Source organism: Euprymna scolopes, chromosome 24 (genome assembly GCF_053919585.1).
Source record: "Euprymna scolopes isolate OS-2025 chromosome 24, ASM5391958v1, whole genome shotgun sequence".
In the NCBI taxonomy this organism is placed as follows: Eukaryota; Metazoa; Mollusca; class Cephalopoda; order Sepiida; family Sepiolidae; genus Euprymna; species Euprymna scolopes.
The window spans coordinates 106,297,488-106,323,391 of record NC_136505.1 but is presented as its reverse complement, the minus strand read 5'-3'; the positions used below and the strand labels follow the sequence as shown (position 1 = coordinate 106,323,391).

General features: G+C 38.0%; 1 long non-coding RNA gene across 2 annotated transcripts in view; it reads left to right on the top strand.

Moving 5' to 3' along the window:
- The window catches only part of LOC145246892 (uncharacterized), a 588,129-nt gene that overhangs the window by 157,756 nt on the left and 404,469 nt on the right, over positions 1-25,904 (top strand). The window lies entirely within an intron of this gene.

Genomic DNA, 25,904 nt, shown 5'->3' with positions numbered 1-25,904 from the left:
ACAAAGATATTCTATTAAAAATTTTTTCTTATAATCTTTGGATTCGGCATTAAATAACCTGAAACGGGTTGATATGCCATAAAACAAAAACAATCAACCAACCGACCTTCTTCAGGTGTATCTTGTCGAACTCGGTAATGTTTTTATCGAACTCAGGAATTAAGACAGAACTTTAAATGGAACCCTTTATTTCACGGAGGTAGTAATAGAACAAAACTTTAAGTGAAAAAAAATGTTTCTGAATTTTTGTGATGAAGATTGTTTTTTTGTATTATTTGGAATCTTTGGACTACTGGTCTCATCTTGAGTGTCATTTTCATAACGTTTCGGTTGATGTAACCGCTGACCTTCTTTAGGTGTATCTTGTTAAACTCGGGAATGTTTCTGTCGGACTCGAGGAATTTGGACTAAATTCTGAACAGGATATTGGTGTTAGACTGAAACTTACCTGCATCATAAACTCTTCCAGTACGATAGGTCCTGGATATGATCTAAAACTATATCCGATGATGAGGCCCCACCCTGCGGGCCTTGGGGAGTGAGGAGCCACCCTTTAATTGCCATTGCTCCCAGGTCCATTCTGACCCGGAGTGGTAGTGCCTGTTATGGTCCCAACTATGGGTTAAATAGTAACTGACTTAAAAAACAAATATACTCCATTAAAAATCGTTCCTCAATATAACTAGGTTCGGCATTAAATAACCTGAAAAAGGTTGATATGCCGTAAAACAAAAACAACCAACCAATCCAGTACTATATTACGAGTTGAGATAACACTCTCAGGAGACAGTATCATAATACTGTAGAATCAGTAAAGCTACTAACGCCCGAAAGTATCATGTACTTCTATAAGGCCACCATTCGCCCATGTATGGAGTATTGTTGTCGTATTTGGGCTGGTGCATCTGCTACCGGTCTCTCACTCCTAGTATTGTTGGGCTGATGAAAATCACACTCAAGATGAGAACAGTAGTCCGATGAATCAAAATAATACAAATAACCAATCCTCATCTCAAAAATTCAAAAACTTTAAAACATCCAGTCATATTTGTCAAAGTATTAAAAAAATATTTCTTAAATCTGTTGAAAGTCTACGAAAGTTTTGATAATTGACATGAAGTGATTTATCCATCTGCGATATCATTCTCCAATATTTTATTGGTTCCAATTAATTATAACCAAAATTCTTGATGGGAAGGATGGAACTGGTTTTAGGTGGAAGGAACGAGAAGTATCATTTTATTCCGGTTTTGAAAGATTCTATACAGAATTTCTTCAGATTAGAACGTAAGGAATGCATATTCTTTTCCTTTGTTAGAAAGGAATTGGTTTTTAAAGGTGAGATATTGCTGCAGACTTAAACAAAGAGAAAAAAAAAAAGCACTGATAAACCAATCATCCAGTGCAGACAATTATAGTTCTGTTTCGTTATCTTTTCAAGCCAAGAAAAACGTGTGGGGATTATAAATAATGTAACGATTTAAATAAGGCTATCTTTTGGAGACAACCTATTTTGTTTTCTACCTCTAACATATATGATTAGCTCACGAATTATCGCATCTAAATAAAACGTAGACTCGTACTTCTTATCAGAAACTGATTTTTTTTTTTTTTTTTTTTTTAAGAAAAAGGGTAGACGCTAGAAACATTGAATTTCCAAAATTGTGTTTTCATATTTACAAGCCTTATATATATATATTCCTATTTACAATGGCTCCCCACGGGACAGTTAGACACCAGGGTCGTTTTTTGATGTGGAGAAAAGGAACAAAAATAAAAATTGTCTCAGCCTTATATATATATATATATATATATATATATATATATATAAAATGGGTTGATAAATTCCAACGAAAGAAAGATGTATATTTAAATAAGGGAGTAGTCACCAACAATGTGTATTTTTTAACATTATTTTATTCCGCATCTTGGTTTTTCATTGAGAATTATGTTTGGATCATTGTAATAATGTTTTTAAGTCATTGAAATCGTTTACGCGCGTTTCAGACGGTCTGTGATGCGTCCTCGTCAGAAATTATTTTCAAATGTGTAAAAATGGCGATTTTCGTAGTTAGTTTGAAGTTTTTCCAAGGGGTGGAGGCTTGTAAGTGTTTATTATACATTGGTATGCTGAATTTTTATTGCTTTTTTATTTGGTTTGTCCAGGGAGGCGTTGACCTCGCTGTAGTCGCTATCTCTTTCTGCTAATGTTTTTTTCTTTTCCTTTAGGTGTAGAATAATCAAAAGAACTGTGTTAGTCAATAACACACAACAACAGCAACAATAATAGCAGCAACACTTACCAAGGGTTCAGCTCATGCACAAGACAGACATCAGATTGAGCTGGACTGAGGGCTTGTATTTATGTACAAGCATATCCAATCAGGTGATTCAGCCAATCACAATCCAAGGAATAGACTGGCCCATGTGTGCACAATGGAATCTCCCATTGTGCCATAAATAGTTCTCCTCTTTCATGAGAAGTAACTTTAGTCTTTGTCAAGTTATCCACAACTTGAACGCTGACCGAAAGTCCACTACACAATTCAACATGGCGCTACGAACAGGATTCGAGACAGAAGATTGGGAAGACTATTTCCTCAAAGCAGGCATTGCTGCCGATTCCGCCAAGAGCTACGCTGCAACTTTTGTGAAGGAAAAACTGAGGAAAGAAAACCTTCAAGTAATGGATCGAGCCATGCTAAGAGAATTGGGAATCACAACAATGGGAGAAGCTCTGTCTATCCTTCGACAAGCCAAGGAACCCGCTACCCAGACCACCTATGCTAAGGCACCAGCTGCCAAGCCTCCCCAACTTCATCTCGAAATGACCCCTCAACAATTCAGAAAATTTTGGATTGACTGGGAAGTATTCACCAGAATAACGGACATGCCAACTTCTCAGGCCAATACCCAGTTATACAGTTGCGCTGATGAATCCGTTCAAAACGCAATCATAAATACGTACCCTAAGTTCTTCACCACCAACCCAGACAAGCTGCTAGAGATGACAGAAGCATTGGTAACTCAGAAATCAAATCCCATGGTCCATCGGATGACATTTGCAGCTTTATCACAGCATGAAGATGAACCCATCCAACAATACCTTGTTCGTCTTAGGTCCACGGCCATAGACTGTAATTTCTCATGCCCCAACTGCGATCACGACCTGTCCGACATTTACATCTCCCCCCCCCCCCCCGGTCTAGTATTGTTGGATCGAAGGATCGTCATCCCCAAAACACAACGAAAAAAGGTCCTACACTGCCTGCATTCTGCACACCAAGGAGTAGTCGGCATGAAAGCACGTGCCAACGAATTGGTGTACTGGCCAGGGATGGATGCATCAATCCGCAGTATTAGAGCGAATTGCATGGTATGCTCAGCCATCGCACCTAGTCAACCAAGGGAACCTATCATTCTAACACGATCCCCAGAGTGGCCATTCCAACAAATCGTCATGGATATTTTTTATATTGGAGATCACACATACCTTGCCTGCGCAGATAGGCTAACTGGTTGGCTAATTTTATACCGCCTAGAATCAGGTCACACTACTACAACCAAATTGATGTCCATATGCCGACAACTGTTCCAAACATATGGTGCCCCAGAAGAACTCAGCACCGATGGCGGCCCACCTTTCACTTCCAGCACGTTCCAAGAATTCCTGAAAACATGGTGTGTTAGGCACAGATTATCTTCTGTTGCGTATCCCCAATCCAATGGCAGGGCAGAGCTTGCAGTAAAAACTGCAAAGAGGATTGTGAAAGGAAACACAGGCCCCCACGGTTCCTTGGACAATGACGGTGTTGCCCGGGCCATCTTGCAGTATCGGAATACCCCAATCCAAAGCATTGGCCTATCACCGGCCCAATTATTACTTCACCGTCGACTACGTGACTCCATCCCATCACAGCCAATCCTCTACAAGCCTCATCCTGAATGGGTGTCAGCGGCACAACATCGCGAGGAAATGCTCCACCACCGCAATGCAAAAATAGTGGAAAGATACAATAAATATACCCACAACCTTCCACCATTACAAGCTGGTGACACTGTAGCCATCCAAAATCCAGTCAATCGCAGATGGAACACAACGGGCAAAATCATCAGTTCCCTACCAGATCGACAATACCGAATCAGGGTTAACGGATCCGGAAGGATCACACTTAGGAACCGCCGTTTCCTCAGAAAATGCGAACTTAAGCCTACACCAACCCCAATACCAAGTGCAGCACTAGGACCAACAATTCCCTCAAGCGATACTACATTCTTGCATATCCCACTATCTCCCTGTAATAGAACATACACAGCAACCAAACCCCAACAACAAACCACACATATATCCCCACGCTTTCGATCAAGGATTCCCCGAGCTCTTTCCAGGTTACTACCACACAGCAAACTAGGCCTAAAAGAGAGATACACCTCTCACACAACCCAGCCTACTCGTGGGGGGGGGGATGTAGAATAATCAAAAGAACTGTTAGTCAATAACACACAACAACAGCAACAATAATAGCAGCAACACTTACCAAGGGTTCAGCTCATGCACAAGACAGACATCAGATTGAGCTGGACTGAGGGCTTGTATTTATGTACAAGCATATCCAATCAGGTGATTCAGCCAATCACAATCCAAGGAATAGACTGGCCCATGTGTGCACAATGGAATCTCCTATTGTGCCATAAATAGTTCTCCTCTTTCATGAGAAGTAACTTTAGTCTTTGTCAAGTTATCCACAACTTGAACGCTGACCGAAAGTCCACTACACAATTCAACAATGTGTGTGTGTGTGTTTGCTTTTATTGGTTTGGGAATGTGTATATTGTTTTATAGTATTTTGGGGTTATTTGCTTCCTTAGGAAGGCGGCTGTGGTCCGAGGTCGTTACTAATGTGTATGTGTGGGGAGGGGGGGGGACTGGCTCTTCTGAAGTAAGGGTAGGGGTGCTTTCATTCTATTTTGATATTTATTTTTTGGATTCTTGGATTTTAGTATATATATATATATATATATATATATATATATATATATATACACACACACACACACCCACTCACCTACTTCTATAAGTTTTTTTTTTTTTTTGTATTGATATTGATATTAAAAACTTGTTTTTCTAATAGCTATTGGTTCATGTTTTCATTTTTAGCCTTGCAGCAAACATGTCTTTGTAGGTCAGGCATTAAGGTCTAAGGAAAAAGTAAATTGTAAGCTGAACGTTTTGGTTTCGACTCTCGGTGGCACAAGATTTTTTTTTTTTTTTTTTTTTTTAAAACTTTTTAAATCATTAGTATATATTGGGTCCAATATGATATAACTACGAAATGTGCATTAAAAAAGAAAAACTGTAGACGCTAGAAACATTGAATCTTCAAAATGGTCTTTGCATATTTACAAGCCTTATATATACGGTTCTAGTTTCAATCCTTGGCTTGAGAGAGATGCTAGTCTAGCGGCACTGATGAGTTGTGATACAACGAAAGAGGACTGTATGTCGATGACTACAAATATATATATATATATATATATATATATATTCAAGATGGCGTAATGAAAACAAGATATTTACAGTTTCTCTTCCCATTTTCGGATTTTAATCAAATGTCAAATCACACTTGATTTCCTTTTGCCGGATTGATTGTTGCTATTTCTTCTGATGAGTTAAGGGCATAATAGATTCACTGATTAAGTGATTCATTTTGCACTACGAAACAGATACTGTAAAGAATTGTAAATGTCAACTAAATTAAAGGAATAAATTATAAGATGGTCAACATCATGAACTTTGGAATATAGTTTTTTGTCATTTATTCACTAATATATATGTTTTGTGCGCGTGCGTGTCGATATTCATATTAAAAACTTTTTTTCTATTAGCTATTGGTTTATGTTTTAATTTTTAGCCTTGCAGCAAACATGTTTTCATAGGTCAGGCATTAATGTCAAATGAAAAAGTAAATCGTAAGCTAAACGTTTTGGTTTCGATTCTCGGTGGTGGCACAAGAATCTTTTTCTTTTTTTTTTATAAACTTTTTAAATCATTAGTATATAGTATATATAATAAATACGAAATCTGCACATGAATGAAAATATCATATTTAAGCATATTTTACGACTGGGCAATGTCGGGTGGCCTGCTAGTGTGTGTGTGTGTGTTTGTATATATATATATATATATATATATATTTTTTCGTTCTTACTTGATATGTAAGATTTAATATCTTTTCTTTGAGTTTTTTTTAACCCTAACAGCAAGTGTACAAGTCTACAAGTGGTTATGTTCTGCTAGTTAGTATTCGCAAAACTTGCCTAAACTTTATCCTAATTCTTGCAATCACTCTAGCTCCTTCAATGGTGTCCGCAAGGTATCAGTACTTTTGAGCAACTCTGCAGGCTCGCCATCCAAACATATATTTTCCACATTTTAGTTCTCATCCATCTCCGTTACAAGTACCACAAAAATTAACTTTTCCTCGATCCTTTTTCTCAACAATTGAACAGCGGAACTTTCATTATGCTTGGATTTTTCCAATTCTACAACCACTTTCGGTCTCGACAAGTCATTCTCAAATTTCCACTAATGCTTTTAACTTAACAAATCTTCCGTTGTTTTACAGTAAAACATTAACTCCTCAACATAAAGCACCTTTTATTTGGTCATCAAATATCGAAGCTAAAAGCCACTCAAGGATAAAGAGGGTAACCGAATTGAATGACTGTCAGCCGAAATTGATCAGTGCCATGAACTAAGCTCAATTTTTTATGTGATACTTATTGACAAGTATTTGATGACATTATATTTAAAAAAATTACTTCAGTATGCATAGAAGCAGTGGCATGGGAAGCTCTGTCTATGGATTGCAGGGAAGCCCTTGCAGGGAGCTCTGTCTATGGAAATTCTTTCCCACACTAGAAACATAATGGAAGAAGAAAGCCTTTTTCCTTTATGGTAGACAGATGAATTTTATGAATGTCTTATGATAGAGCACCAGAGATTGAAGCTCAGTCGAGCGCATTCTAAGAAAATAACGATAAAATAAACTAGTAACACCCCTTTCTGTGAGAAAGGGACCCTAAGGAAGAGAATAGATCATCCCTCATTAGATTTCAATCGATTTTGAACTTTGTCTGAGCAAAGGAGTGTTCAGAGCAGCTCTTTCTCAGATGTGACAACAGTACTCTCTCTCCCTCTTTCAGACAACCCCCCCCCCAAAAAAAAACAAAAAAACTATTTATAGAAATGCTGTTTGATGCCAGACACGTGGATGATGAAAGAAAAGTTCTTTGTGTGGGGTTACCTCATAATCCACATGACAGACTTGTCAACTGCCTGATAGACTAGTCAACTAACTGACAGATTTCCACTCTTGTAAAGATACACGGTCAAATAAAAAAAATTTTTTTTCTAACATTAATAGACAATTGCGATAAATATGACACTGCGTAAAATTTGAAAGATGCGATGAGTTAACCAATCTATACAATCTCTTTGGCAATAAAAATCAATACAAATCGATCGCGCACTTGTCATAGTGATTAATAAAAAAATTTTTTTTTTTAATAAAACTAAAAAAGAAGAAATTGGCAACTGCATAAAAATTAATTTACTATTGATAAAAATAAATTCAGCAAGTATATAAGATCAGATGAAATCTCAGCATCCAGCATCCATACCAGTCTGTATCCATGCATCTTGACATCCATACATCTTAACAATAAAAAGATACAGCACATTCTTTTTTATACAAAGGAGTCACTATTTATTAAGGCCTGGAAGCTACTCGAGTATAAGGGGTGAAAATCTATATATTAATAAAATTGTGTGACCACTTTTCGTCAGTTTGTGACTGTTTCTTTTATAAATATTTCTGTTCTGTAATGTGACTTATGTATTTCTTTTTTTTTTTTTTTTAATTGTTTACCTGTAGTTGTACGTAGTTGGTGTTGCTTGGGATGAATTACACTGAATTTATTTGGTTTTGTTTTACAGCATATCAACCCATTTTGGGTCACTTAATGCAGACTCGAATTTTTTAAAAGTTGAATAAAAAGTAAAGACCAATTTCAGCAAGTCTATATTTTCAGCAAGTCTATATTTTCAGCAAGTCTATATTTTCAGCAAGTCTATATTTTCAGCAAGTCTATATCTTCGGCAAGTCTATATCTTCGGCAAGTCTATATCTTCGGCAAGTCTATATCTTCGGCAAGTCTATATCTTCGGCAAGTCTATATCTTCGGCAAGTCTATATCTTCGGCAAGTCTATATCTTCGGCAAGTCTATATCTTCGGCAAGTCTATATCTTCAGCAAGTCTATATCTTCAGCAAGTCTATATCTTCAGCAAGTCTATATCTTCAGCAAGTCTATATCTTCAGCAAGTCTATATCTTCAGCAAGTCTATATCTTCAGCAAGTCTGTATCTTCAGCAAGTCTGTATCTTCAGCAAGTCTGTATCTTCAGCAAGTCTGTATCTTCAGCAAGTCTGTATCTTCAGCAAATTATACATTTTCAAAAGATGCACATTTTATAAACAATTTTAATTTAACTGCTTAGATTCTATGCCCTATCAAATCCATGTATTAATAATATTTCGTCAATTTGTGTTTCTGTTTGTAATGTGACTTATGTATTGCTTTTTAATTGTTTACCTGTAGTTGTACGTAGTTGGTGTTGCTTGGGATGAATTACACTGAATTTATTTGGTTGTTTGTTTTACAGCATATCAACCCATTTTGGGTCACTTAACGCATAAAAGTTGAACAAAAAGTAAAGAGCAATTTCAACAAGTCTGTATATTTAACAAGTCTGTATATTTAACAAGTCTGTATATTTAACAAGTCTGTATATTTAACAAGTCTGTATATTTAGCAAGTCTGTATATTTAGCAAGTCTGTATATTTAGCAAGTCTGTATATTTAGCAAGTCTGTATATTTAGCAAGTCTGTATATTTAGCAAATTATACATTTTCAAAAGATGCACATTTTATAAACAATTTTACTTTAACTGCTTAGATTCTATGCCCTATCAACCAGTATGGGTTATCTAAAAACTAAATCCAGCCTACGTACATGGTTTACATATATATATATATATATATATATATATATATATATATATATATATATATATATATAATACAATAGTGTGTGTGTGTTATTTTCGGTGTCATGATTACACCCGAGTCGTTTAATTGTTATGTACTTCTATTTGTCATAAATAATTTTACCAACAATTCTTCATAAGTTTTGATTTTGGTTTCAGCTAATTGCACTTAAGTCTTCTATTTTTCTTATGAAGAATTCTTGATAAAATTGTTTTCAAGTTTCGGTTTCATTATGGCTGAAGGAACTCAAGTTATATATATATATATTTTTTTTTTTCCGTAAGTTTTTGTTTCAATTCAAGCTAATGCACCCAAGTCATATGACTATTTTTTTCTTTTTTTTTTTTTAATCCAAACTTTATAACATAAAAATCGAGAGAACATTAACTCTATAATAATATATACGAAATTTGCAAGAATTAAAATATCATATTTAAGCGTATTTTATGACCGGCTTTGCTGGTCGTTCGTGCTAGCTTAGATAAATACTTTAGCAGTTTTAACAAAAAAGCTACAATATTATCAGAGCGTCTCCATTGACACTGAACATCTACAGAATGCCAACATCAATATATTACTATGTTACATATGAATGTGGAATTTCCACAGGTCCCGCTAGTGTGTATATATATATATATATATATATATGTATATATGAATGGGCTCACCAACAATTGTTTTCTTTGTACGTATTTTATTATTTCATTTTTTTTTTTTTTTTTTTTTTTTAAATCATTAAAATAATTTAGCGCGTTTCGGACGTTCTCATGTTTTTTTTTTAAGCATCCTCTTTCGTTTTCAATGACTATAAAATATGATATTATAAAATAAGGAGAAACAAAACATAATTCTTGGTGACTCCACTCATTTAGATATACATTTTTTTCTCGTTGGAATATCTTAACCCATTTATATATATATATATATATATACATATAGTAAATATCTTAACCCATTTATATATATATATATATATATATATATATATATATAGTAAATGTTTGTGTGTGTGTTTTTGTATTTCGGCTAAAAACTTTTGTCATCAACATCAAAGCAGCACGAACGTGATATCGTTAGAAAAGGCGATCTCTCGGACACACAATATTGAAAAATTAGATATTTTGTCAATTATTTAATGTAAATGTCGTTTTGTATGAAGGCAGGGGTCCAGGTAAAAACCTTGCTTACGACGCTCTTTGTAAATCGTGCATGCGTGAACGGCCGAGTCATTGTTTCGTTTTAATAAAACTAAATTTGCAACGTAATTACATCTGTGTCTAAAAATCCAAACATGGCTCGCTGTCATAACAATTTTTTTTTTTTTTTTTTGCTGGAATAAAAAAAAATAAACTATTCTATTGAATTACATTTTTTTTTTCTCGGAGAACTTAATTCCATGACGGGCATGTACAATATAACTTTTTTTTTTTCTCAATATTTTCATTTTTTTAGTGTCTTGATTAAACGTAACAAGTACCTCCATTCTTTTTCTGTCGATATAAGAGTATGAACTCTTTGTTCTTATTGTTTTGTATATCCCTTGCTTTTAATCATAATTTGTGTTTTTAAATAAATTTTTTTTACTATTTGTAAAAAAATTTTTATAATTGTTTTTTTTTTTTGTTTTTTTTTTACTTTCAGGTACGTTAATATTTCTTCTTCATCCAATATTTTGTGAGTATTTTTATTTGCCATATTTTTTTGTCCACTTGTCGTAATATTTATGCATCAGAAATGGCATTCAGATTAATTCTGTGTTGCTCCCCTTTAATCATATTCAAATTATCTCCCCTGACAATAAGAGAATGAACTTTTTCACTTTTAAAGTACAATATATATAAATATATGTATATATATATATATATATATATATATATATATATATATATAAATTACAATTAACTTTACCAAAATGATCCAAGATGGTAAACCTAAAGTATAATGTAAATATTAAAGAATTAATATTTATAAAGTTATCATATATATATATATATATATATACTAGCATTTCAGCCCGGCGTTGTTCGGGTGTTTGGATGTGTATGTTGAACAAAAAAAAAAATAAAGTGGTAGTAGAAAGGCAGGCTCGAACCTGTACCGCAAAGGGGGAAAAGAACGGAGAAACAAACCTGACGTCTTTGCGATTACGACCACCGCCAAACCTGAAGTAACTTATGTTTACATTAAGGGTACACAATCGAAAGGAAAGGATATCTTTCAAAATATCGGTGAAAAAAAAGACGCCCCCCGCCCTGTTAAAAAGTGCCTAGTTGAAGGTGAAGATGTTAATGTTTTTAGCCAAATTTTTGATAATTGTCGTATTAAAGGTCGAACGTCAAAACGATACTAATCTTGGTAATCTGTCGAAAGTTTTTAGGGGAACATGCAAACATACATTTCTATATTGGTAACTAAAAATTTTCGAACCAAACTGATGAAAAAGCTTGCCTTATCTCTGAATATCCTTTATGTGAAATTTCAAATGTTCAGACCAGAAATTATCTGTGTAATTAGGTAGAGACCGCAGAGGTAAAATTATTTTTAACTTTGACCTCTATTATGACCTTTTAAAATTTATTGTTTTGGGCTTAAATCAACTTAAGTTAGATCCATGTCCAAGAAACCTATATGTAAAATTTCAAGTGTGTAGACCCAAAATTGTTGGAAGAGTTTGGTAAATTTCTCAAAGGTCAAATTGTTGAACTTTGACCCTGTAACTGAAATTTCTGGCCGAAAACCGATCACATCGATTTTCCCAAATCTCAGTACCCTGTATATCAAATTTCGAGTATGGTTCTAGGTTTATTCGAGTTTTTTTTCTGGAGATATTTCATGTTGAGGTTTTGGGATTTGTGGAACCGGTCGGCATACTTGGTTAGAGCAGTACAGAGAGGGAAAGTAAGAGAGAAAAAGACAGGAAAATTTTTTTTTTTTTTTTTTTTTTTTTAGCACATGAAAAGGTAAAGCCGTAACAATTACCCACTAGTATGGCATCGAGAGGCCCCACCAGAGACTATTGCATGCTCCAGATCCACTCACCAAATGGCAATACGGCAGTCCCAGTACTTTGCGCCTACTGATAGGACAGCCTCCTTAGTAGTTAATCCAAGGTTCAGGTCCCTGACTATCAGGCGGATAACGTCAGCCCAGACAAAACGTTTACCTCCAGCACCCTTACTAGTGACATGCCCACAAGGATAGACATAGAGACAGAAAAATTTCTGACATCTCAGACTACTGTTCACCAAGTACTACCAACCTTTAAGCAGCTTTTTCTTCACCCTTTGTCAGAAAAATCATTCATTTGAATGAGGACTGAGGGACAAAAAAGGAGAAGTGAGAGTTACTGGAGCTCTTTTTTGAACCCTGTCCAGGAGCGAGAGACTTACATTAGGATTATGTCCGCATTTTATTACCCTTTACACTCTTTTATTCTGTTTTATTCTCGTATTTTCTTCAATTTTATCTCTAATAAATAAATGTAAATTCAACCATCTATTCTTTATTGCTGTTTCTTCATTTTTTTCCTCCTTTGTATTTTAACCTCAAATGTTTCGCAAAAAAAAATATGGCGACCACTTGCAATGTATGGTTGCTGCACAAACATTAAACAAGAAGAATATAAAATCTTGCTTTATTACAAGAGTAAAATTTAAAAAAAATATCGTCTGACAATGATGTCATTTCTTAGCTCAGCCAACTGCAGATTATAAAACATTTCTATTTTGTAAGAAACTAGATTTAAAATTTAAAAAAAAAAAAAAATTATGTTGCGACAATGATGTCGTCTTTTAATTCAAACAACTGCATCTCTTTTGAATTCTGCTTACAGTAAAAAGTGTGATTCTATTGGTTAAAATTTGATATCAATCAATTAGAATTTTTTTAAGAAATAAATGTTTTGATGCAAATCTGATTGGCAAAGTCGATTGACTAACCTTAATGGTTTTGTAATGGCGATGTTTTTTTGTTTTTTTTTTGTCATTTCCATTAACTTGTGGTTAGAACACACTTTTCGTTTACATTTGTGAAATCATATTTTCACTTCACCAACTGTTATGAGGTAAGCTGATTCACCTATTTCCAAGGTAATGGACTTACCCAGTATCAGTACAAAAATAGTTATTCCCCAGAATCATAACGCGTACTTATGTAACATACAAAGACTTTGAAAAATAATAAAAATCTTTACTCTACATAAAAACATAAGATATCAATAGATATATACCTGAGAGTCAAAACAAGGAAAAGAATATGCTGTTGTCATAGTCATTAACCAACCAACAAACCAAATTAGTCTCTTTCTGCTTGCTATATGTCTCTTTTTTTTTTTTTTTTTTTGTCCCTTCAGCGATGGGTTAAATAATATTACTATTGGTGGTGATATTTCCTTTTTGTTTATTCTGGACTATTCAATTTATTCTTCCCTTTATTACTTTAAATTGTTAATAAACAGAGTGGGATGGGGTGGGGAGAAAAGTCATCATTTTAATATCCATTTTACATGCAACTGAATTTGTAAAGATTGACTTCCAAATTAACCTAATTCTGGACAGGTTTTTATTTATCCTTCTTTCTTTCAAGTCTATAAGCATGAACAAATCGAGTACCAGAATAAAATAGTTGTTTTCAGTCAATTTTTGAGATGAGGATTGGTTATTTGTTTTATTTGAATTCTTCAAACTATTGTTCTCATTTTGAGTGTCATTTTTTTACAATGTTTTGGTCGATGTAATCTCCGACTTTCTTCGGGTATCCAGATAGATGGAGGGTGAAAAGACGGAGAGAGTGAGGGAAAGGAATGAAGGAAAAGACAGGGAAGGAGATGTGGGTGAGAGAGAGGGAGAGAAAGAATAAGGTAAGCACAGAGAAAAAAGGTAAAAGAAAAAGCAAAAAAAAAGAAAAAGTTGGATGCAGAAAGAAAGAGTTTAAAGCAAGGGAGAGGAGATAAGGAGACATAGATAGAAATAAAAAGTGACACAGAAATACCCCTGAGAAACCCGACAAGCAGCTAAATCCCACCCCTTCACAGTAGATATCCCTGATGTAAGAAAGCCTTCTACTGCAATAGTTTCTTCCCCCAGAACTGCTAGACTTTCGAACTCCCTTCCAGGATTCTGCTTTCCCAACTGTACTGACATGCAGGTGTATCTTGTTAAACTCATGAATATTTCTGTCAAACTCGGGAATTTGGACGGAATTTCAAACAGAACCCTCTTACTTTATGGATATAACATACTCTTGTTCTGTCAGCCATGACTGGTTAGAGGTCCTATGTAATTCGCAATTTTATTTTTCGGTCACCCGCACTGAGAATTGAACCTTCATTTAACCTTCAGGAGAATATCACTTTTACAATCTTTATTTAGAATTTTTTATAATTTAAAACTTCTGACTGAATTGATACTATTGTTTTGTACCTGGAGCGATAACATTTAATATTCACAATATTCTTTACTCTACAATAGAATTACTTCTTCTGCCAGCTTTTTTAGGCATCATTTTTCGATTCCAAGAATGGCTCTTCACTCAATCCAAATGCTGTGAAATTAGTTGTGTGCTTAACTGTAAAATTTGACATTTAAAATAAATGATAAAAGTTTACTTTCATCCTATGATTGGAGAGAAAGCATTTATTGACTGGCATTGAATTACTTTTGTTTTTGTAATATTTGTCTTTTGAGACGCCTTAAATTCTAGATTAGTGGCAGAAAGTGTTAACAACTTAACTGATGCACCAGTTGCCCTAGGTGCCAGCATCCCATGCATAACATTACCTTGATGAGTTAGAATCTCTGGAGAATAAGCGTCATCAGTTTTCTAAATTTTTTGAGATGAGGATTGGTTATTCATATTATATAGATTCTTGGCACTACTGTTCTCATTTTGAAAGGACCCGTAGAGGACTTGGAAAATCAGTTGTAAAAGTAATATTGTTTTGAAGGTTGAAGGTTCAGTATGGTATAATCACATTGACACACCAGTTCCCGCTGGATAACTGAAGTTAAGCAACGTTGAACCTGGTCAGTATTAAATGGGTGACCATTTGGAACTTCCAGGTGCTGTATGTGCTCTCCGCTTATCTCGGCATTGTTTCCAGTCGTCCTGGTCTTCTCCTTGCCACTGGACTCAAACAATGCCGATTCAGGAGAGGTTAGAGATTGCGCAACCCTTGCCTCACAATTACACTCACAGCTGCCCCTACAGAGGGTATTTTTTGTCTTTTGAGACTAAACAGAGGCATCGGATGAAGGTCCAATTCTCAGCGTGGGCGACTGAAAAATACAATTGAGAATTACGTAGGACCTCTATCCAGTCATGGCTGACGGAACAAGAGCATGCTACCTCTATGAAGTAAATAAAGGGTTTCGTTTGAAATTCCCAAATTTGACAGAAACATTTATGAGTTCAACAAAAGACACCTGAAGAAGATCGGAGATTATATCGACTTAAATGTTGTGAAAAATAACGCTCAAGATGAAAAATGAAGAATCCAAATAATACAACAATATTTGATGTTTAGAATCTGTGTTGCTTGAATTTTGCTTTTCTATTTTTGAATTTTCAAGAGAGAATCCCCCCCCCCCTCCACCCCCGAAAAAAAAATGTAGGATTTCATTTTTGTTGTCTTAGGATATGCACTGAACAAATTACATAAAAAAAAGTTTCAATGTAAAGTTGAACTTATATGAATAATGAATTTAATACGGTCGCCCACACAAGTCGAAGATCTGCTGACTTTTTACTTTTTTTTTTTTTTTTTTTTTTTTTTTTTTTGCTAATAAGTCACCACTTATCAAGCCCAAAAATGTATTTGAGGATAAGGTTTAACGAATTATTAGGTGGATAGTGAGACAACAAGGGTTTAAACTGGACAAAATTTGATCATTTTAGACAAGAATTTGTTAATATTAGACTTGAAAACGATTGTTACAGCTAAGTGAGAAGCAGTCGTGTGGTATTGTTCCATAAATGAATAGTTCTTGGAAAACAACCTTCCGCATGGAAATTTGGTTTAGTTTTAAGTAGACAAAGAACGAAAATAATTTACAGTGTTTATTTGGATGCTGTAAGGGGACTCCCAAAGGAGCAATTATTGACAGACTTCCGAGAAAATGAAATGAGCCATGTCTAGTTTTGCAAGTGGTTTGCTGACCACTCAAAGATATTGTGGACTTGTTTACTTATTCAAGCAGTTTTCATCAGTGTCCATTGCAAGATCGCTCCCTGTTGTGATGACTGGTGTTTATTTATTCCAGTATATCATTTCTCAACTCCCGTAAAACCCCTTTGCTAATCCTAAATATATTTCAGGTCCCTTTGTTCGCATCATCTGTGACACATTAAAACCTAAAAACAATCCAATAGCACTCAAGATGGGAACAATAGTCTGAAGAATCTAAATCACACATTCTTCAGTTTTTACTCTGCAACCTTTTTTTACCGCCAGGCAAATTAAAAAATTCTTTGTATTTCCATTTAGTAATATTGCGGTGAAGGTTTCACATTGATAGTTTAAACCATCTTTTTTTCCTTCAAGGCATTCCCAAGATCCTTGTTCTAATTTTCTGTGGATTTTAATAAAAGCAAAAAAAAAAAGATCTCAACAAGTTTGCAATATTATCATAAAGAATCAGTTTGAATCGTGGAAACGAGAAATGTTTCATCATATGATATCTCAAGGGGGTGGGGAGTAAATTGTTTGAAACTGAAGAAAATTACGTCATATTAAAATCTACATATTGCCATCAGATTTTTACATTGTTTTTTTTTAATCTTTTTATTTTCCACCTTTTTATTTTTGATTTTTATCTCCTTTTCTTCAGTATTTTTATTTTTTGTCCTTTTCTTTCTTTTTTTTGTTTTTTTTTCTTTGTCATCTTTTTATCATCTTTTTTCTTGCCTTTTTTCCTTTGCCTTTTTCCTTTGCCTTTTTCCTTTGCCTTTTTCCTTTGCCTTTTTCCCTTGCCTTTTTCCCTTTCCCTTTTTCCTTTGCCTTTTTCCTTTGCCTTTTTCCTTTGCCTTTTTCTTTTGCCTTTTTCTTTTGCCTTTTTCCCTTTGCCTTTTTCCCTTTGCCCTTTTCCCTTTGCCTTTTTTCCTTTGCCTTTATCCCTTTGCCTTTTTCCCTTTGCCTTTTTCCCTTTGCCTTTTCCCCTTTGCCTTTTACCCTTTGCCTTTTACCCTTTGCCTTTTTTCCCCCTTGCCTTTTTTCCCCCTTGCCTTTTTTCCCCCTTGCCTTTTTTCCCCCCTTGCCTTTTTTCCCCTTGCCTTTTTTCCCCTTGCCTTTTTCCCCTTGCCTTTTTCCCCTTGCCTTTTTCCCCTTGCCTTTTTCCCCTTGCCTTTTTCCCTTTGCCTTTTTCCCTTTGCCTTTTTCCCTTGCCTTTTTCGCCTTGCCTTTATCCCTTTGCCTTTTTCCCTTTGCCTTTATCCCTTTGCCTTTATCCCTTTGCCTTTTTCCCTTTGCCTTTTACCCTTTGCCTTTTACCCTTTGCCTTTTACCCTTTGCCTTTATCCCTTTGCCTTTATCCCTTTGCCTTTATCCCTTTGCCTTTATCCCTTTGCCTTTTTTCCCCTTGCCTTTTTTCCCCTTGCCTTTTTTCCCCTTGCCTTTTTTCCCCTTGCCTTTTTTTCCCTTGCCTTTTTTCCCCTTGCCTTTTTTTCCCTTGCCTTTTTTCCCCCTTGCCTTTTTTCCCCCTTGCCTTTTTTCCCCCCTTGCCTTTTTACCCCCCTTGCCCTTTTTCCCCCCTTGCCTTTTTTCCCCCCTTGCCTTTTTTCCCCCCTTGCCTTTTTTCACCCCTTGCCTTTTTTCCCCCCTTGCCTTTTTTCCCCCCTTGCCTTTTTTCACCCCTTGCCTTTTTTCCCCCCTTGCCTTTTTTCCCTTGCCTTTTTTCCCCCCTTGCCTTTTTTCCCCCCTTGCCTTTTTTCCCTTGCTTTTTTTTTTCGTCTTTTCCCCATATCTTTTTTTTTTCGTTTTTCATTTCATATAACAACCTTTGAAAATATTATAAATATTAATCCATTGCAATATGTTCAGTAATTTTATTAATCTTTTCATTCTTGGCTAATATACCCTGCTGTCAAAATATCCGTGTTGCAATATGACAACCACAAAGCATTGTCATTTCATGTAATAACAATTTCATGAAATCTCATATTCCTTGCTTAATGTTCTCGACAATTTATCAAAAACTGACAGCTTCAAAATCATCGTAACCATTTTTTCATGCATTTAATTCTCAACATCCGATTACCACAACCGCAAAATATTCCATGTCTTGCTAATCAGTTTGTTTAGATCTATTTTTAAATAAGTTTAAAAGCATCCAAGTACTCTTCTTACCAGCCCTCGAGAGACTTGCATCCGGATGCTGAGACATGAGTATCTCATCGTTTCTAAAATGATTAAATGACTATTTGTGTTCTCCCCATGCAATATTGAAAAAAAGATCTCCCAAAATGTCTGCTTTTTTTTTTTAAATTCTTTAAGATGAGGCTTCATCATTTGTGCATTCATTCTTTTTGAAAACCGTTATCCTCATCTTCATAGTTGTTGTTGCTTCACCACGTTTCGGACAACTCATCCTCTGGCCTTCTTCAGGTGATTGATAGGAATGAGATAGGAATGCTTAGTCTTGCAACTGTATCTCCAGTAATTACTGCCTTCCATAGTTGTTGTCTTACCACATTTTTTGGCCAACTAAGCCTCTGATTTTCTTGAGTAGGATTGAAACCACTATCCATAGACATTGCTCAACTGGAACCGTAGAGACTGCATCAACCCCCCCCCCCTTTTTTTTTTTTTTCTATTCTCATTCTGATTGTGTCATGGTCTCACACATTGGCGATTGCCGAAAGAGCGAGTACTGGTTTACATGATGGAATTATGAATGTAAACTCAGAAAAGAAAACACATGTTTATATCGGTTTTATTCTAAATGTGCACTCTCTGTCGTTGCATCTTTGTGATCAGTTAAGTTTTTGTGGTTTCTTCTTTTTTTAGGGACGGGTTTCACCACTTAGCAAGGCATAAAAGCCACTTGAGATAAGGGTTAACTGGTGTATGGTAGTCATGAGGTATAATTTGATTATTTAAGAGGACGGCACAGCAATAACTTGTTTACATTGGACATAAAGACAACCATATTGTAGTCAGCTGGAAAGCAGGCAATCGGAACAAAGTTCCACAGGGGGGGGGAAGTTCTAGGAAATAAGCCTAGTTCATGGAATCCACCTTTAGATTCAAGCACGGATAGTGGAGGAAATTGTTGATAGTGGTTGTAGCTAGTCGAGTGTTTTTTTTTTTATTTTTTTTTTTTTTGTGAAAGTTTGGCAAGGGAGGACTATAGATTATAGCACAAACTACCAGTCGCCATGAAAATAATGCTAGAGCAGAGACAGGCTAGCAACGTCTCTTCTGTGGGAAAGAGGTTGCAGGGAAGAGAAAAGAACATCATCCACCAGGTTTCAAAGTCGATTTTTTACTCTGCCAAGACGTGGTACTCCATTCTAGGACATACTTGGCTCTTATACAGGGTCATCTCATCTGCTAAACCTATTGTTCCCGGTTATAAATGGTAAACTCCTCAAACTAACTCTGACTCTTAAATTTATTGACTCAAAATCTAAGATGCACAGAAGTGATAGTTTCTATTAGTCAGTTGTGGCTAAAACCAAAAAACGGACATTCAGTGGAAACGAGCAATGTCTTTTCCGCAAGGAAGGTGTAGTAGAAAATAGATTATGAACATGCATGTTGTGTACTCACTGCACAGACCGTGATCGTCCCACTCATTGTAGCACCAGATGAATCAATGAATCTGAGCTTAGGAGGTGCAAGGTGTTCAAAGTATCTCAGGCGGTCTAGTGGAAGGTATTTGCATAGTTGAAGGTGTGAACAGTTTTGGTGAAACCTTTTCTGCTCATTTAAGTTCGTTATATTTTCAAATATTTATCTATAGTGTTTGGTTTGTTTTGTAGAAGAAAATTGTTTTTGAATTTGCAGAACATGATTGAGTTTTGTAAAGGAACACAAGAAAATAGCATCAATGTTTGGTGCATTTAAGGCCAGGAAAACGATATCTTCAGATAGCCTGATCTGGTAGCACCAGATAAATCAATAAATCCGAGCCCAGGGGTGCAAGGTGTTCAAAGTATGGCGAGGGCAGGAAGGGTCGAGTAGAAGGTATTTGCTTGGTTGAATGTCTGAACAGTTTATCAGCTAATGTTCTGAGCAAGGGAGAGGTTTTCAGTATGAACATGCACATATGCATTCACTGCACAGGCCGTGGTCGTCCCACTTGTTGTGCTGGTCTGAAATTGTTGTCTGATTCAGTGTAATTCTCCTTAAAATAAAAAAAACAAAAAAAAAAAAAAAACTGCAACTCCAGTTTGAAAACTATCAACAGAAGTTTATTTTTATTTATTTATTTTAGAGGTTGAAATGTTACTCATGTTCTTAGGTTAAATAGCAGACTTGCAAAATGTGACTAAAATATAAGTTTATATCGGAATTTGCATACCGACGAGTAGGGGGGGGGAAGAAAAGACGGTTTAAGTCTTGCAACGAAATGTCGACGTTGCTTACAAGCAGTCTTTCCTTGTAAAAGTAACAAATGGGTCGAAATGTACTTTGTCTAAAAGACAGCAACAACTACAACAACAACAGTAGAGCGGCCACCCCTTTTTATCTACTCCAACTCTCAGTCAACAAGATTCACGCGTGACTGGAATGTCTATTTGACTTGTAAGAAATAGGCACTCAGGTTCTTTGATTAACGGACCACCGGCCGTGTTGGTCACAGCTACCTGCACTCCTTTCTTCCCACCGACCTACCCTCGGCAAGTCAAGCAATTGAAAATTCTCACATTTAATCAACAGTCTTTTACCTAAGAGCCTCAAAAGCCTAAATTATCTTATCTTTCCATTTTGTGGAATCTTTTCATCCCTGGCCTTTGTCAGTGGTTACCATTTGACCATCCAGAAACCATCACTAGAGATAAATTTGTTATTCAAGTCAGTGTTGCAATAAAGGAATTCTCCTTCTAAACAAAAACCAGTTTCCTCCTAATCAATATTCTGAGCAAAATAGGGGGTATGAACATGCACATATGCATTCACTGCACAGGCCGTGATGGTTCCACTTGTTCAATTAAGTTGGTCAATCTTTTCATCTTTGAGTAGAAATCCCTAGATTCTGGGCTTTGTCAGTGGTTACCATTCAACCACCCAGAAGCTGGCCATTGCTAAGGATAACATCTAGTGTTGATTCAAACAAATTATCGACAGATAATCTTTGACATAACTTATTCTCAAGTGAATTACCCTCATTCTGAAGCATTTACTTTATTATAAGCAGAAATATCCCTTGGGTGGCCAGACTCTAACCAGAGATATTTTCATTTCTATGTGCTTGCCTTCCCTGCCGAATATATCATCTGGTCGTCTACTATTTACTACTCCCCAGCTGACTTCGGAGCTGAGTGTAACACACCCTAAGGTAGGTACCATGGCTTTGAATTTGGCTAGTTTGAATGCGAGGGGCTTGAGATCATCGGGCCGGGCAGCTCGCCTCCGGCATGACCTCTTGTCCCTGGGAGTGGATGGGGCTGCGATTCAGGAGACGTATTTCGTTTCCTCTGTGGACTGTCAGGTGCTGGCCCGAGATTTTGAGGTTTTCTCAACATATGGCAGCCTGCGGGGGAAGGGAGTTTCCGTGCTGGTTAAGCTTGAGATCATCGGGCCGGGCAGCTCGCCTCCGGCATGACCTCTTGTCCCTGGGAGTGGATGGGGCTGCGATTCAGGAGACGTATTTCGTTTCCTCTGTGGACTGTCAGGTGCTGGCCCGAGATTTTGAGGTTTTCTCAACATATGGCAGCCTGCGGGGGAAGGGAGTTTCCGTGCTGGTTAAGCTTATCCTGTCGGCGGCGGTCGACGTTGTTCATAGGGATGCAGTGGGCAGGTTGGTTGTGGCCGATGTTGCCGTAAAAGATTCTGTGTTTCGGGTGATCACAGTTCATGCGCCCAGCACTGCTCGTGAGAGGGTCTCATTCTTCAGTCAGCTTGACGCGTTTATAGATTGTTGGGAGCGGGTAGTGCTAATGGGGGATTGGAATGCCATCTTAGACCCCGAGATAGATAAGGTAGGAGGCGATGCTAGAGGATCGGAGAGGTGCGAGTCCAGCCTGCCTTATCTGATGGCTAGATGCAGTCTGGTCAACAGGTTTCAGGTCGTCTATCTGGGGCGGGAGATGTGGACGTGGACCATAAGCGTTTCCTCCTATCCAAACACTTACTTGAACAGGATGTTAGTTAGGATAGGCAAAGTAGACTTCTTATCTTGTCCTACGTTCACTTGGCTAGGTCAGACGGACCATAAACTAGTTATGGCCTGGCTAAAGCTAGGAAATAGGCCCAAGTTAAACACCTGGAGATACAAGACTTCCAAGAGAAGCTAGTAGAATTAATTCAAAAAGCACTAGTGGGGGCGGTTACCGGAAGTAAGTGGTGGGTAGGTCTAAAAGCCAAAATTAGAACCTTCTCTGTCAAGTATGCCCATCGCCTCGCACTAGATAAGGCCAAGACGAAGAAGAAGCTAGAGCAGAAACTAGCCTGGTCTACGGGGGAGGGTGATAGGGTAAGTCAGGAACTAGCTAAGCAGGACGTTCTGCATGAGAATAGCAAGCGTTATGAAGGTCAAGTAGTCAGAGCTAAGCTTAGAAAGGTAGGCAATGAAGCAGTCAACTCCAACACTGACGCGCATCGTGAAATTTCTAGGTGTGGTTCGGACAAGTACATTGCAAAGGTAAGACATCTGGATGGACACACCCTGGAATCGACTCGGGAGATCTGCGAGGGGTTTCGAGAACATTTTGAGGAGCATTTTACGCAGCAGCCCGATCTTCCGGAGCGGGAGGTTTTTACTGCGCTGAAGCAGGTCAGCTGTGACAGATCGCCGGGGTTCGATGGTCTGCCATACGAACTGTATTTGAGGCTGTCGCCCATGTTTCTGTCTCTTCTGACGGATGTGTTCAACCATTGGTTTGCTCAGGGATCCATCCCGGGGCAAGTCACCAAGGGAGTGATCATATTGCTAAGGAAAGGTGACGGGCATGGTGGGGAAAAGTTAGACGATTACAGGCCCATAACTCTGCAGGTTGTTATCAGCGAGTTTGTTGAACCGGAACAGAACTATGCTGTGAAGGGGAGATCGATTCAGAACAACTTGCACCTGATCCGCACGATCCTAGAAGGAGGGATAGATGACGACACGGAAGCCGCGCTGATCAACTTAGATCAGTCCAAAGCTTTCAATAGGGTCGACTATCGTTTCTTGGCATCTGTCTTAGAGGCCGCCGGTTTTAAACCGGACTTCTGCAAGTGGATCTCCGTGATGTATCGACAGTCAACAGCCATTTTGCAAGTCAACAGAAAGCGCTCAAAACCCTTTGTTATCTCTCGGTCGGTTCGTCAGGGTTGTCTGCTCTCGGCCCTGCTCTATGTCCTGGCTTTGGAGCCCCTACTCCGCAAGCTGAGACGTGGGGAGGCAAATTCGGCCCTGCGTGGAATTACAATACCCGGTTGCTCAGCCGCCAAGGTATCTGCATTCACCGATGATGTCACGGTCTTTGTGTCAAGCTTCAGAGACCTCGAGATCGTGTCGGAGGCGCTCGCTCAGTACGAAAGAATTACAGGGGCCAAAATAAACCGCAGCAAGTTGGTAGGACTGTGGTTGGGCACCTGGAGTGGCAACACAAACCTCCCGGCGCCCTTCAGCTGGACGGATGGCCCGGTTCAGATCCTCGGCGTGTGGTTCAGACCTGGTCTCCAGCTTGACAAAAATTAGTTGGAGGTACGGTCAAAGGTGAAGGCTGCAGTCAATTCGTGGCTTCCTAGGAAACTTTCCTTAAAGGGTAGAGCCGAGGCGTGTGCCACTTACGTCTTTCCTCTCATCCTTTACTGACTGGCCGTACTTCCCCTGCCTGCACAACACCTAACGGCTCTTGGGGAACTCTTGTCTTCGCTTCTTTGGGACAGAGGAAGACACTGGGTGAGCAGACAGGTCTGTATTCAACGTTCGTGTGAGGGAGGCTTGAGAATGCCGGACTTGAAGTGTCATCGAGACACTGAGAGGCTGGCGTTCCTCAGCCATTACATGCAAGATGACCAACCGTGGCACCCCGTGGTTACTGCTGCCTTTCCCGACCTCGTTCTCGACCGTTCTATCGAGAGCCGTCGCAGGTCGCGGGTAGAATCTGCCTACATGAAAGAGTGCCGAACCATGCTAAAACGACTACCAAGTTCTAGCGACCTTGTGACTGCTACCCGTAGGGAACTCCACAGAGATTTAGTAAAGGGGGCCGCCGACGATTCGCTATGCACGTGTTTGGGTTGGCAGCAGAATGAGATCCCCTCCGCGTGGAGCTGAGCGCCAGGTTCAAGTCATCTGAACAATTCGGCGTTCTCTCTGACCTGGCGTTTGGCCCGAAATGCACTTCCACTCAACAACATACAATGCAGTTCTGGGTTTTTGGAGTCGCCTGATTGTGCCCGTTGTGGGACAACGGCCGTAGAAACGACTGATCACGCTTTCTTCAATTGCCGCAAACTCCACCGGTTCTGATCGTATGTCAGCCAGGTAACAGCTCACATCGATCCTGAGCATCCTCGCCCAATTACTGTATCCAATGTTGTGGACAACGTGAGGCCGCCGTGGGACCGGGAAAGACAAATGGTCTACATTACGATCCTGGGCATGCCAAGAATGGTGATTTTGAACGTCGCATCTACAAGAGGGTGTTGTCTTTTTCTGATCAGGATCTGATCGCTTTCTTTTAATAGAAGAAGGCTACATCGCGCGGCATTTGACAGAAGATGGATACATAAAGCAAGTCTGTGTGTACGAAGAGGAGCCAAATTTGAATACGTGTTCCCCGCCTTGGTGTGGAACGCGCAGTTCCGTAAAGTAAAATTAAACAAGTAGCCTCTCGGCTAGCTGAGTGTTTGTTCCATCCCTCCCCGATTAGGAAGCCTCCCAGATCCCCACCCCCTCCTTCTTGCAATTTTTGTTTTCACCCCTCCTCTAAATTTCACTCATCTTGGAGAGAAAGAAATACAAACAAACCCCCATTCGTTACCCACAAAATTTTCTTTTCTCCATTCACCCCCATATAGAGGGCATCCCCACTTAGAGACTGACCCCGTAGAAGCGAGGTTCCTTTTACAAACCTAGTGGAACGGGCAGTCTATCAACTAGACGGGGTTGGGAGGGTCCTACTAATCACCTTTTTTCTTTTTTTTTTTTCCCCCACCCTCAACACAAATGAATTATTGTACCATTTTTATTATCTTTTTTGTTGTTACGTCAATAAAAAATGTTTTAAAAATTGGGAGTTAAGACGTCCCCCAGTATGAAAGGGTGAATGCGGTATTATGGTGAAAGAAGATACTAGCTGGGAGAAACTTTTGAGTTTTCTGGAGTGACAAGGATGACCAACGACCCCCACAATCCTCCCTTTTGAGTTGGCCATGTGCCTACGTTTTTTGTTCATTGTTGATTTTAAATGTATTTTTAACATGAATAAAGGATTTAATATCTCAAAGTGTAGTATCTGTTCCGGCAGATGCTGCAAGCAAAGACCATATGTGGGGGGCAACCACACATATAAGACCTTGGTCAATGTAGGGGAAACCCTTCATACCAATTGTCACTATCCAACTCCCCTACTCCCCGGAGAGTTGGTCCCCATTTCCCCTTCATTAAAAATCGGCCTTGTGCCTAATTTGCTCGCTGGG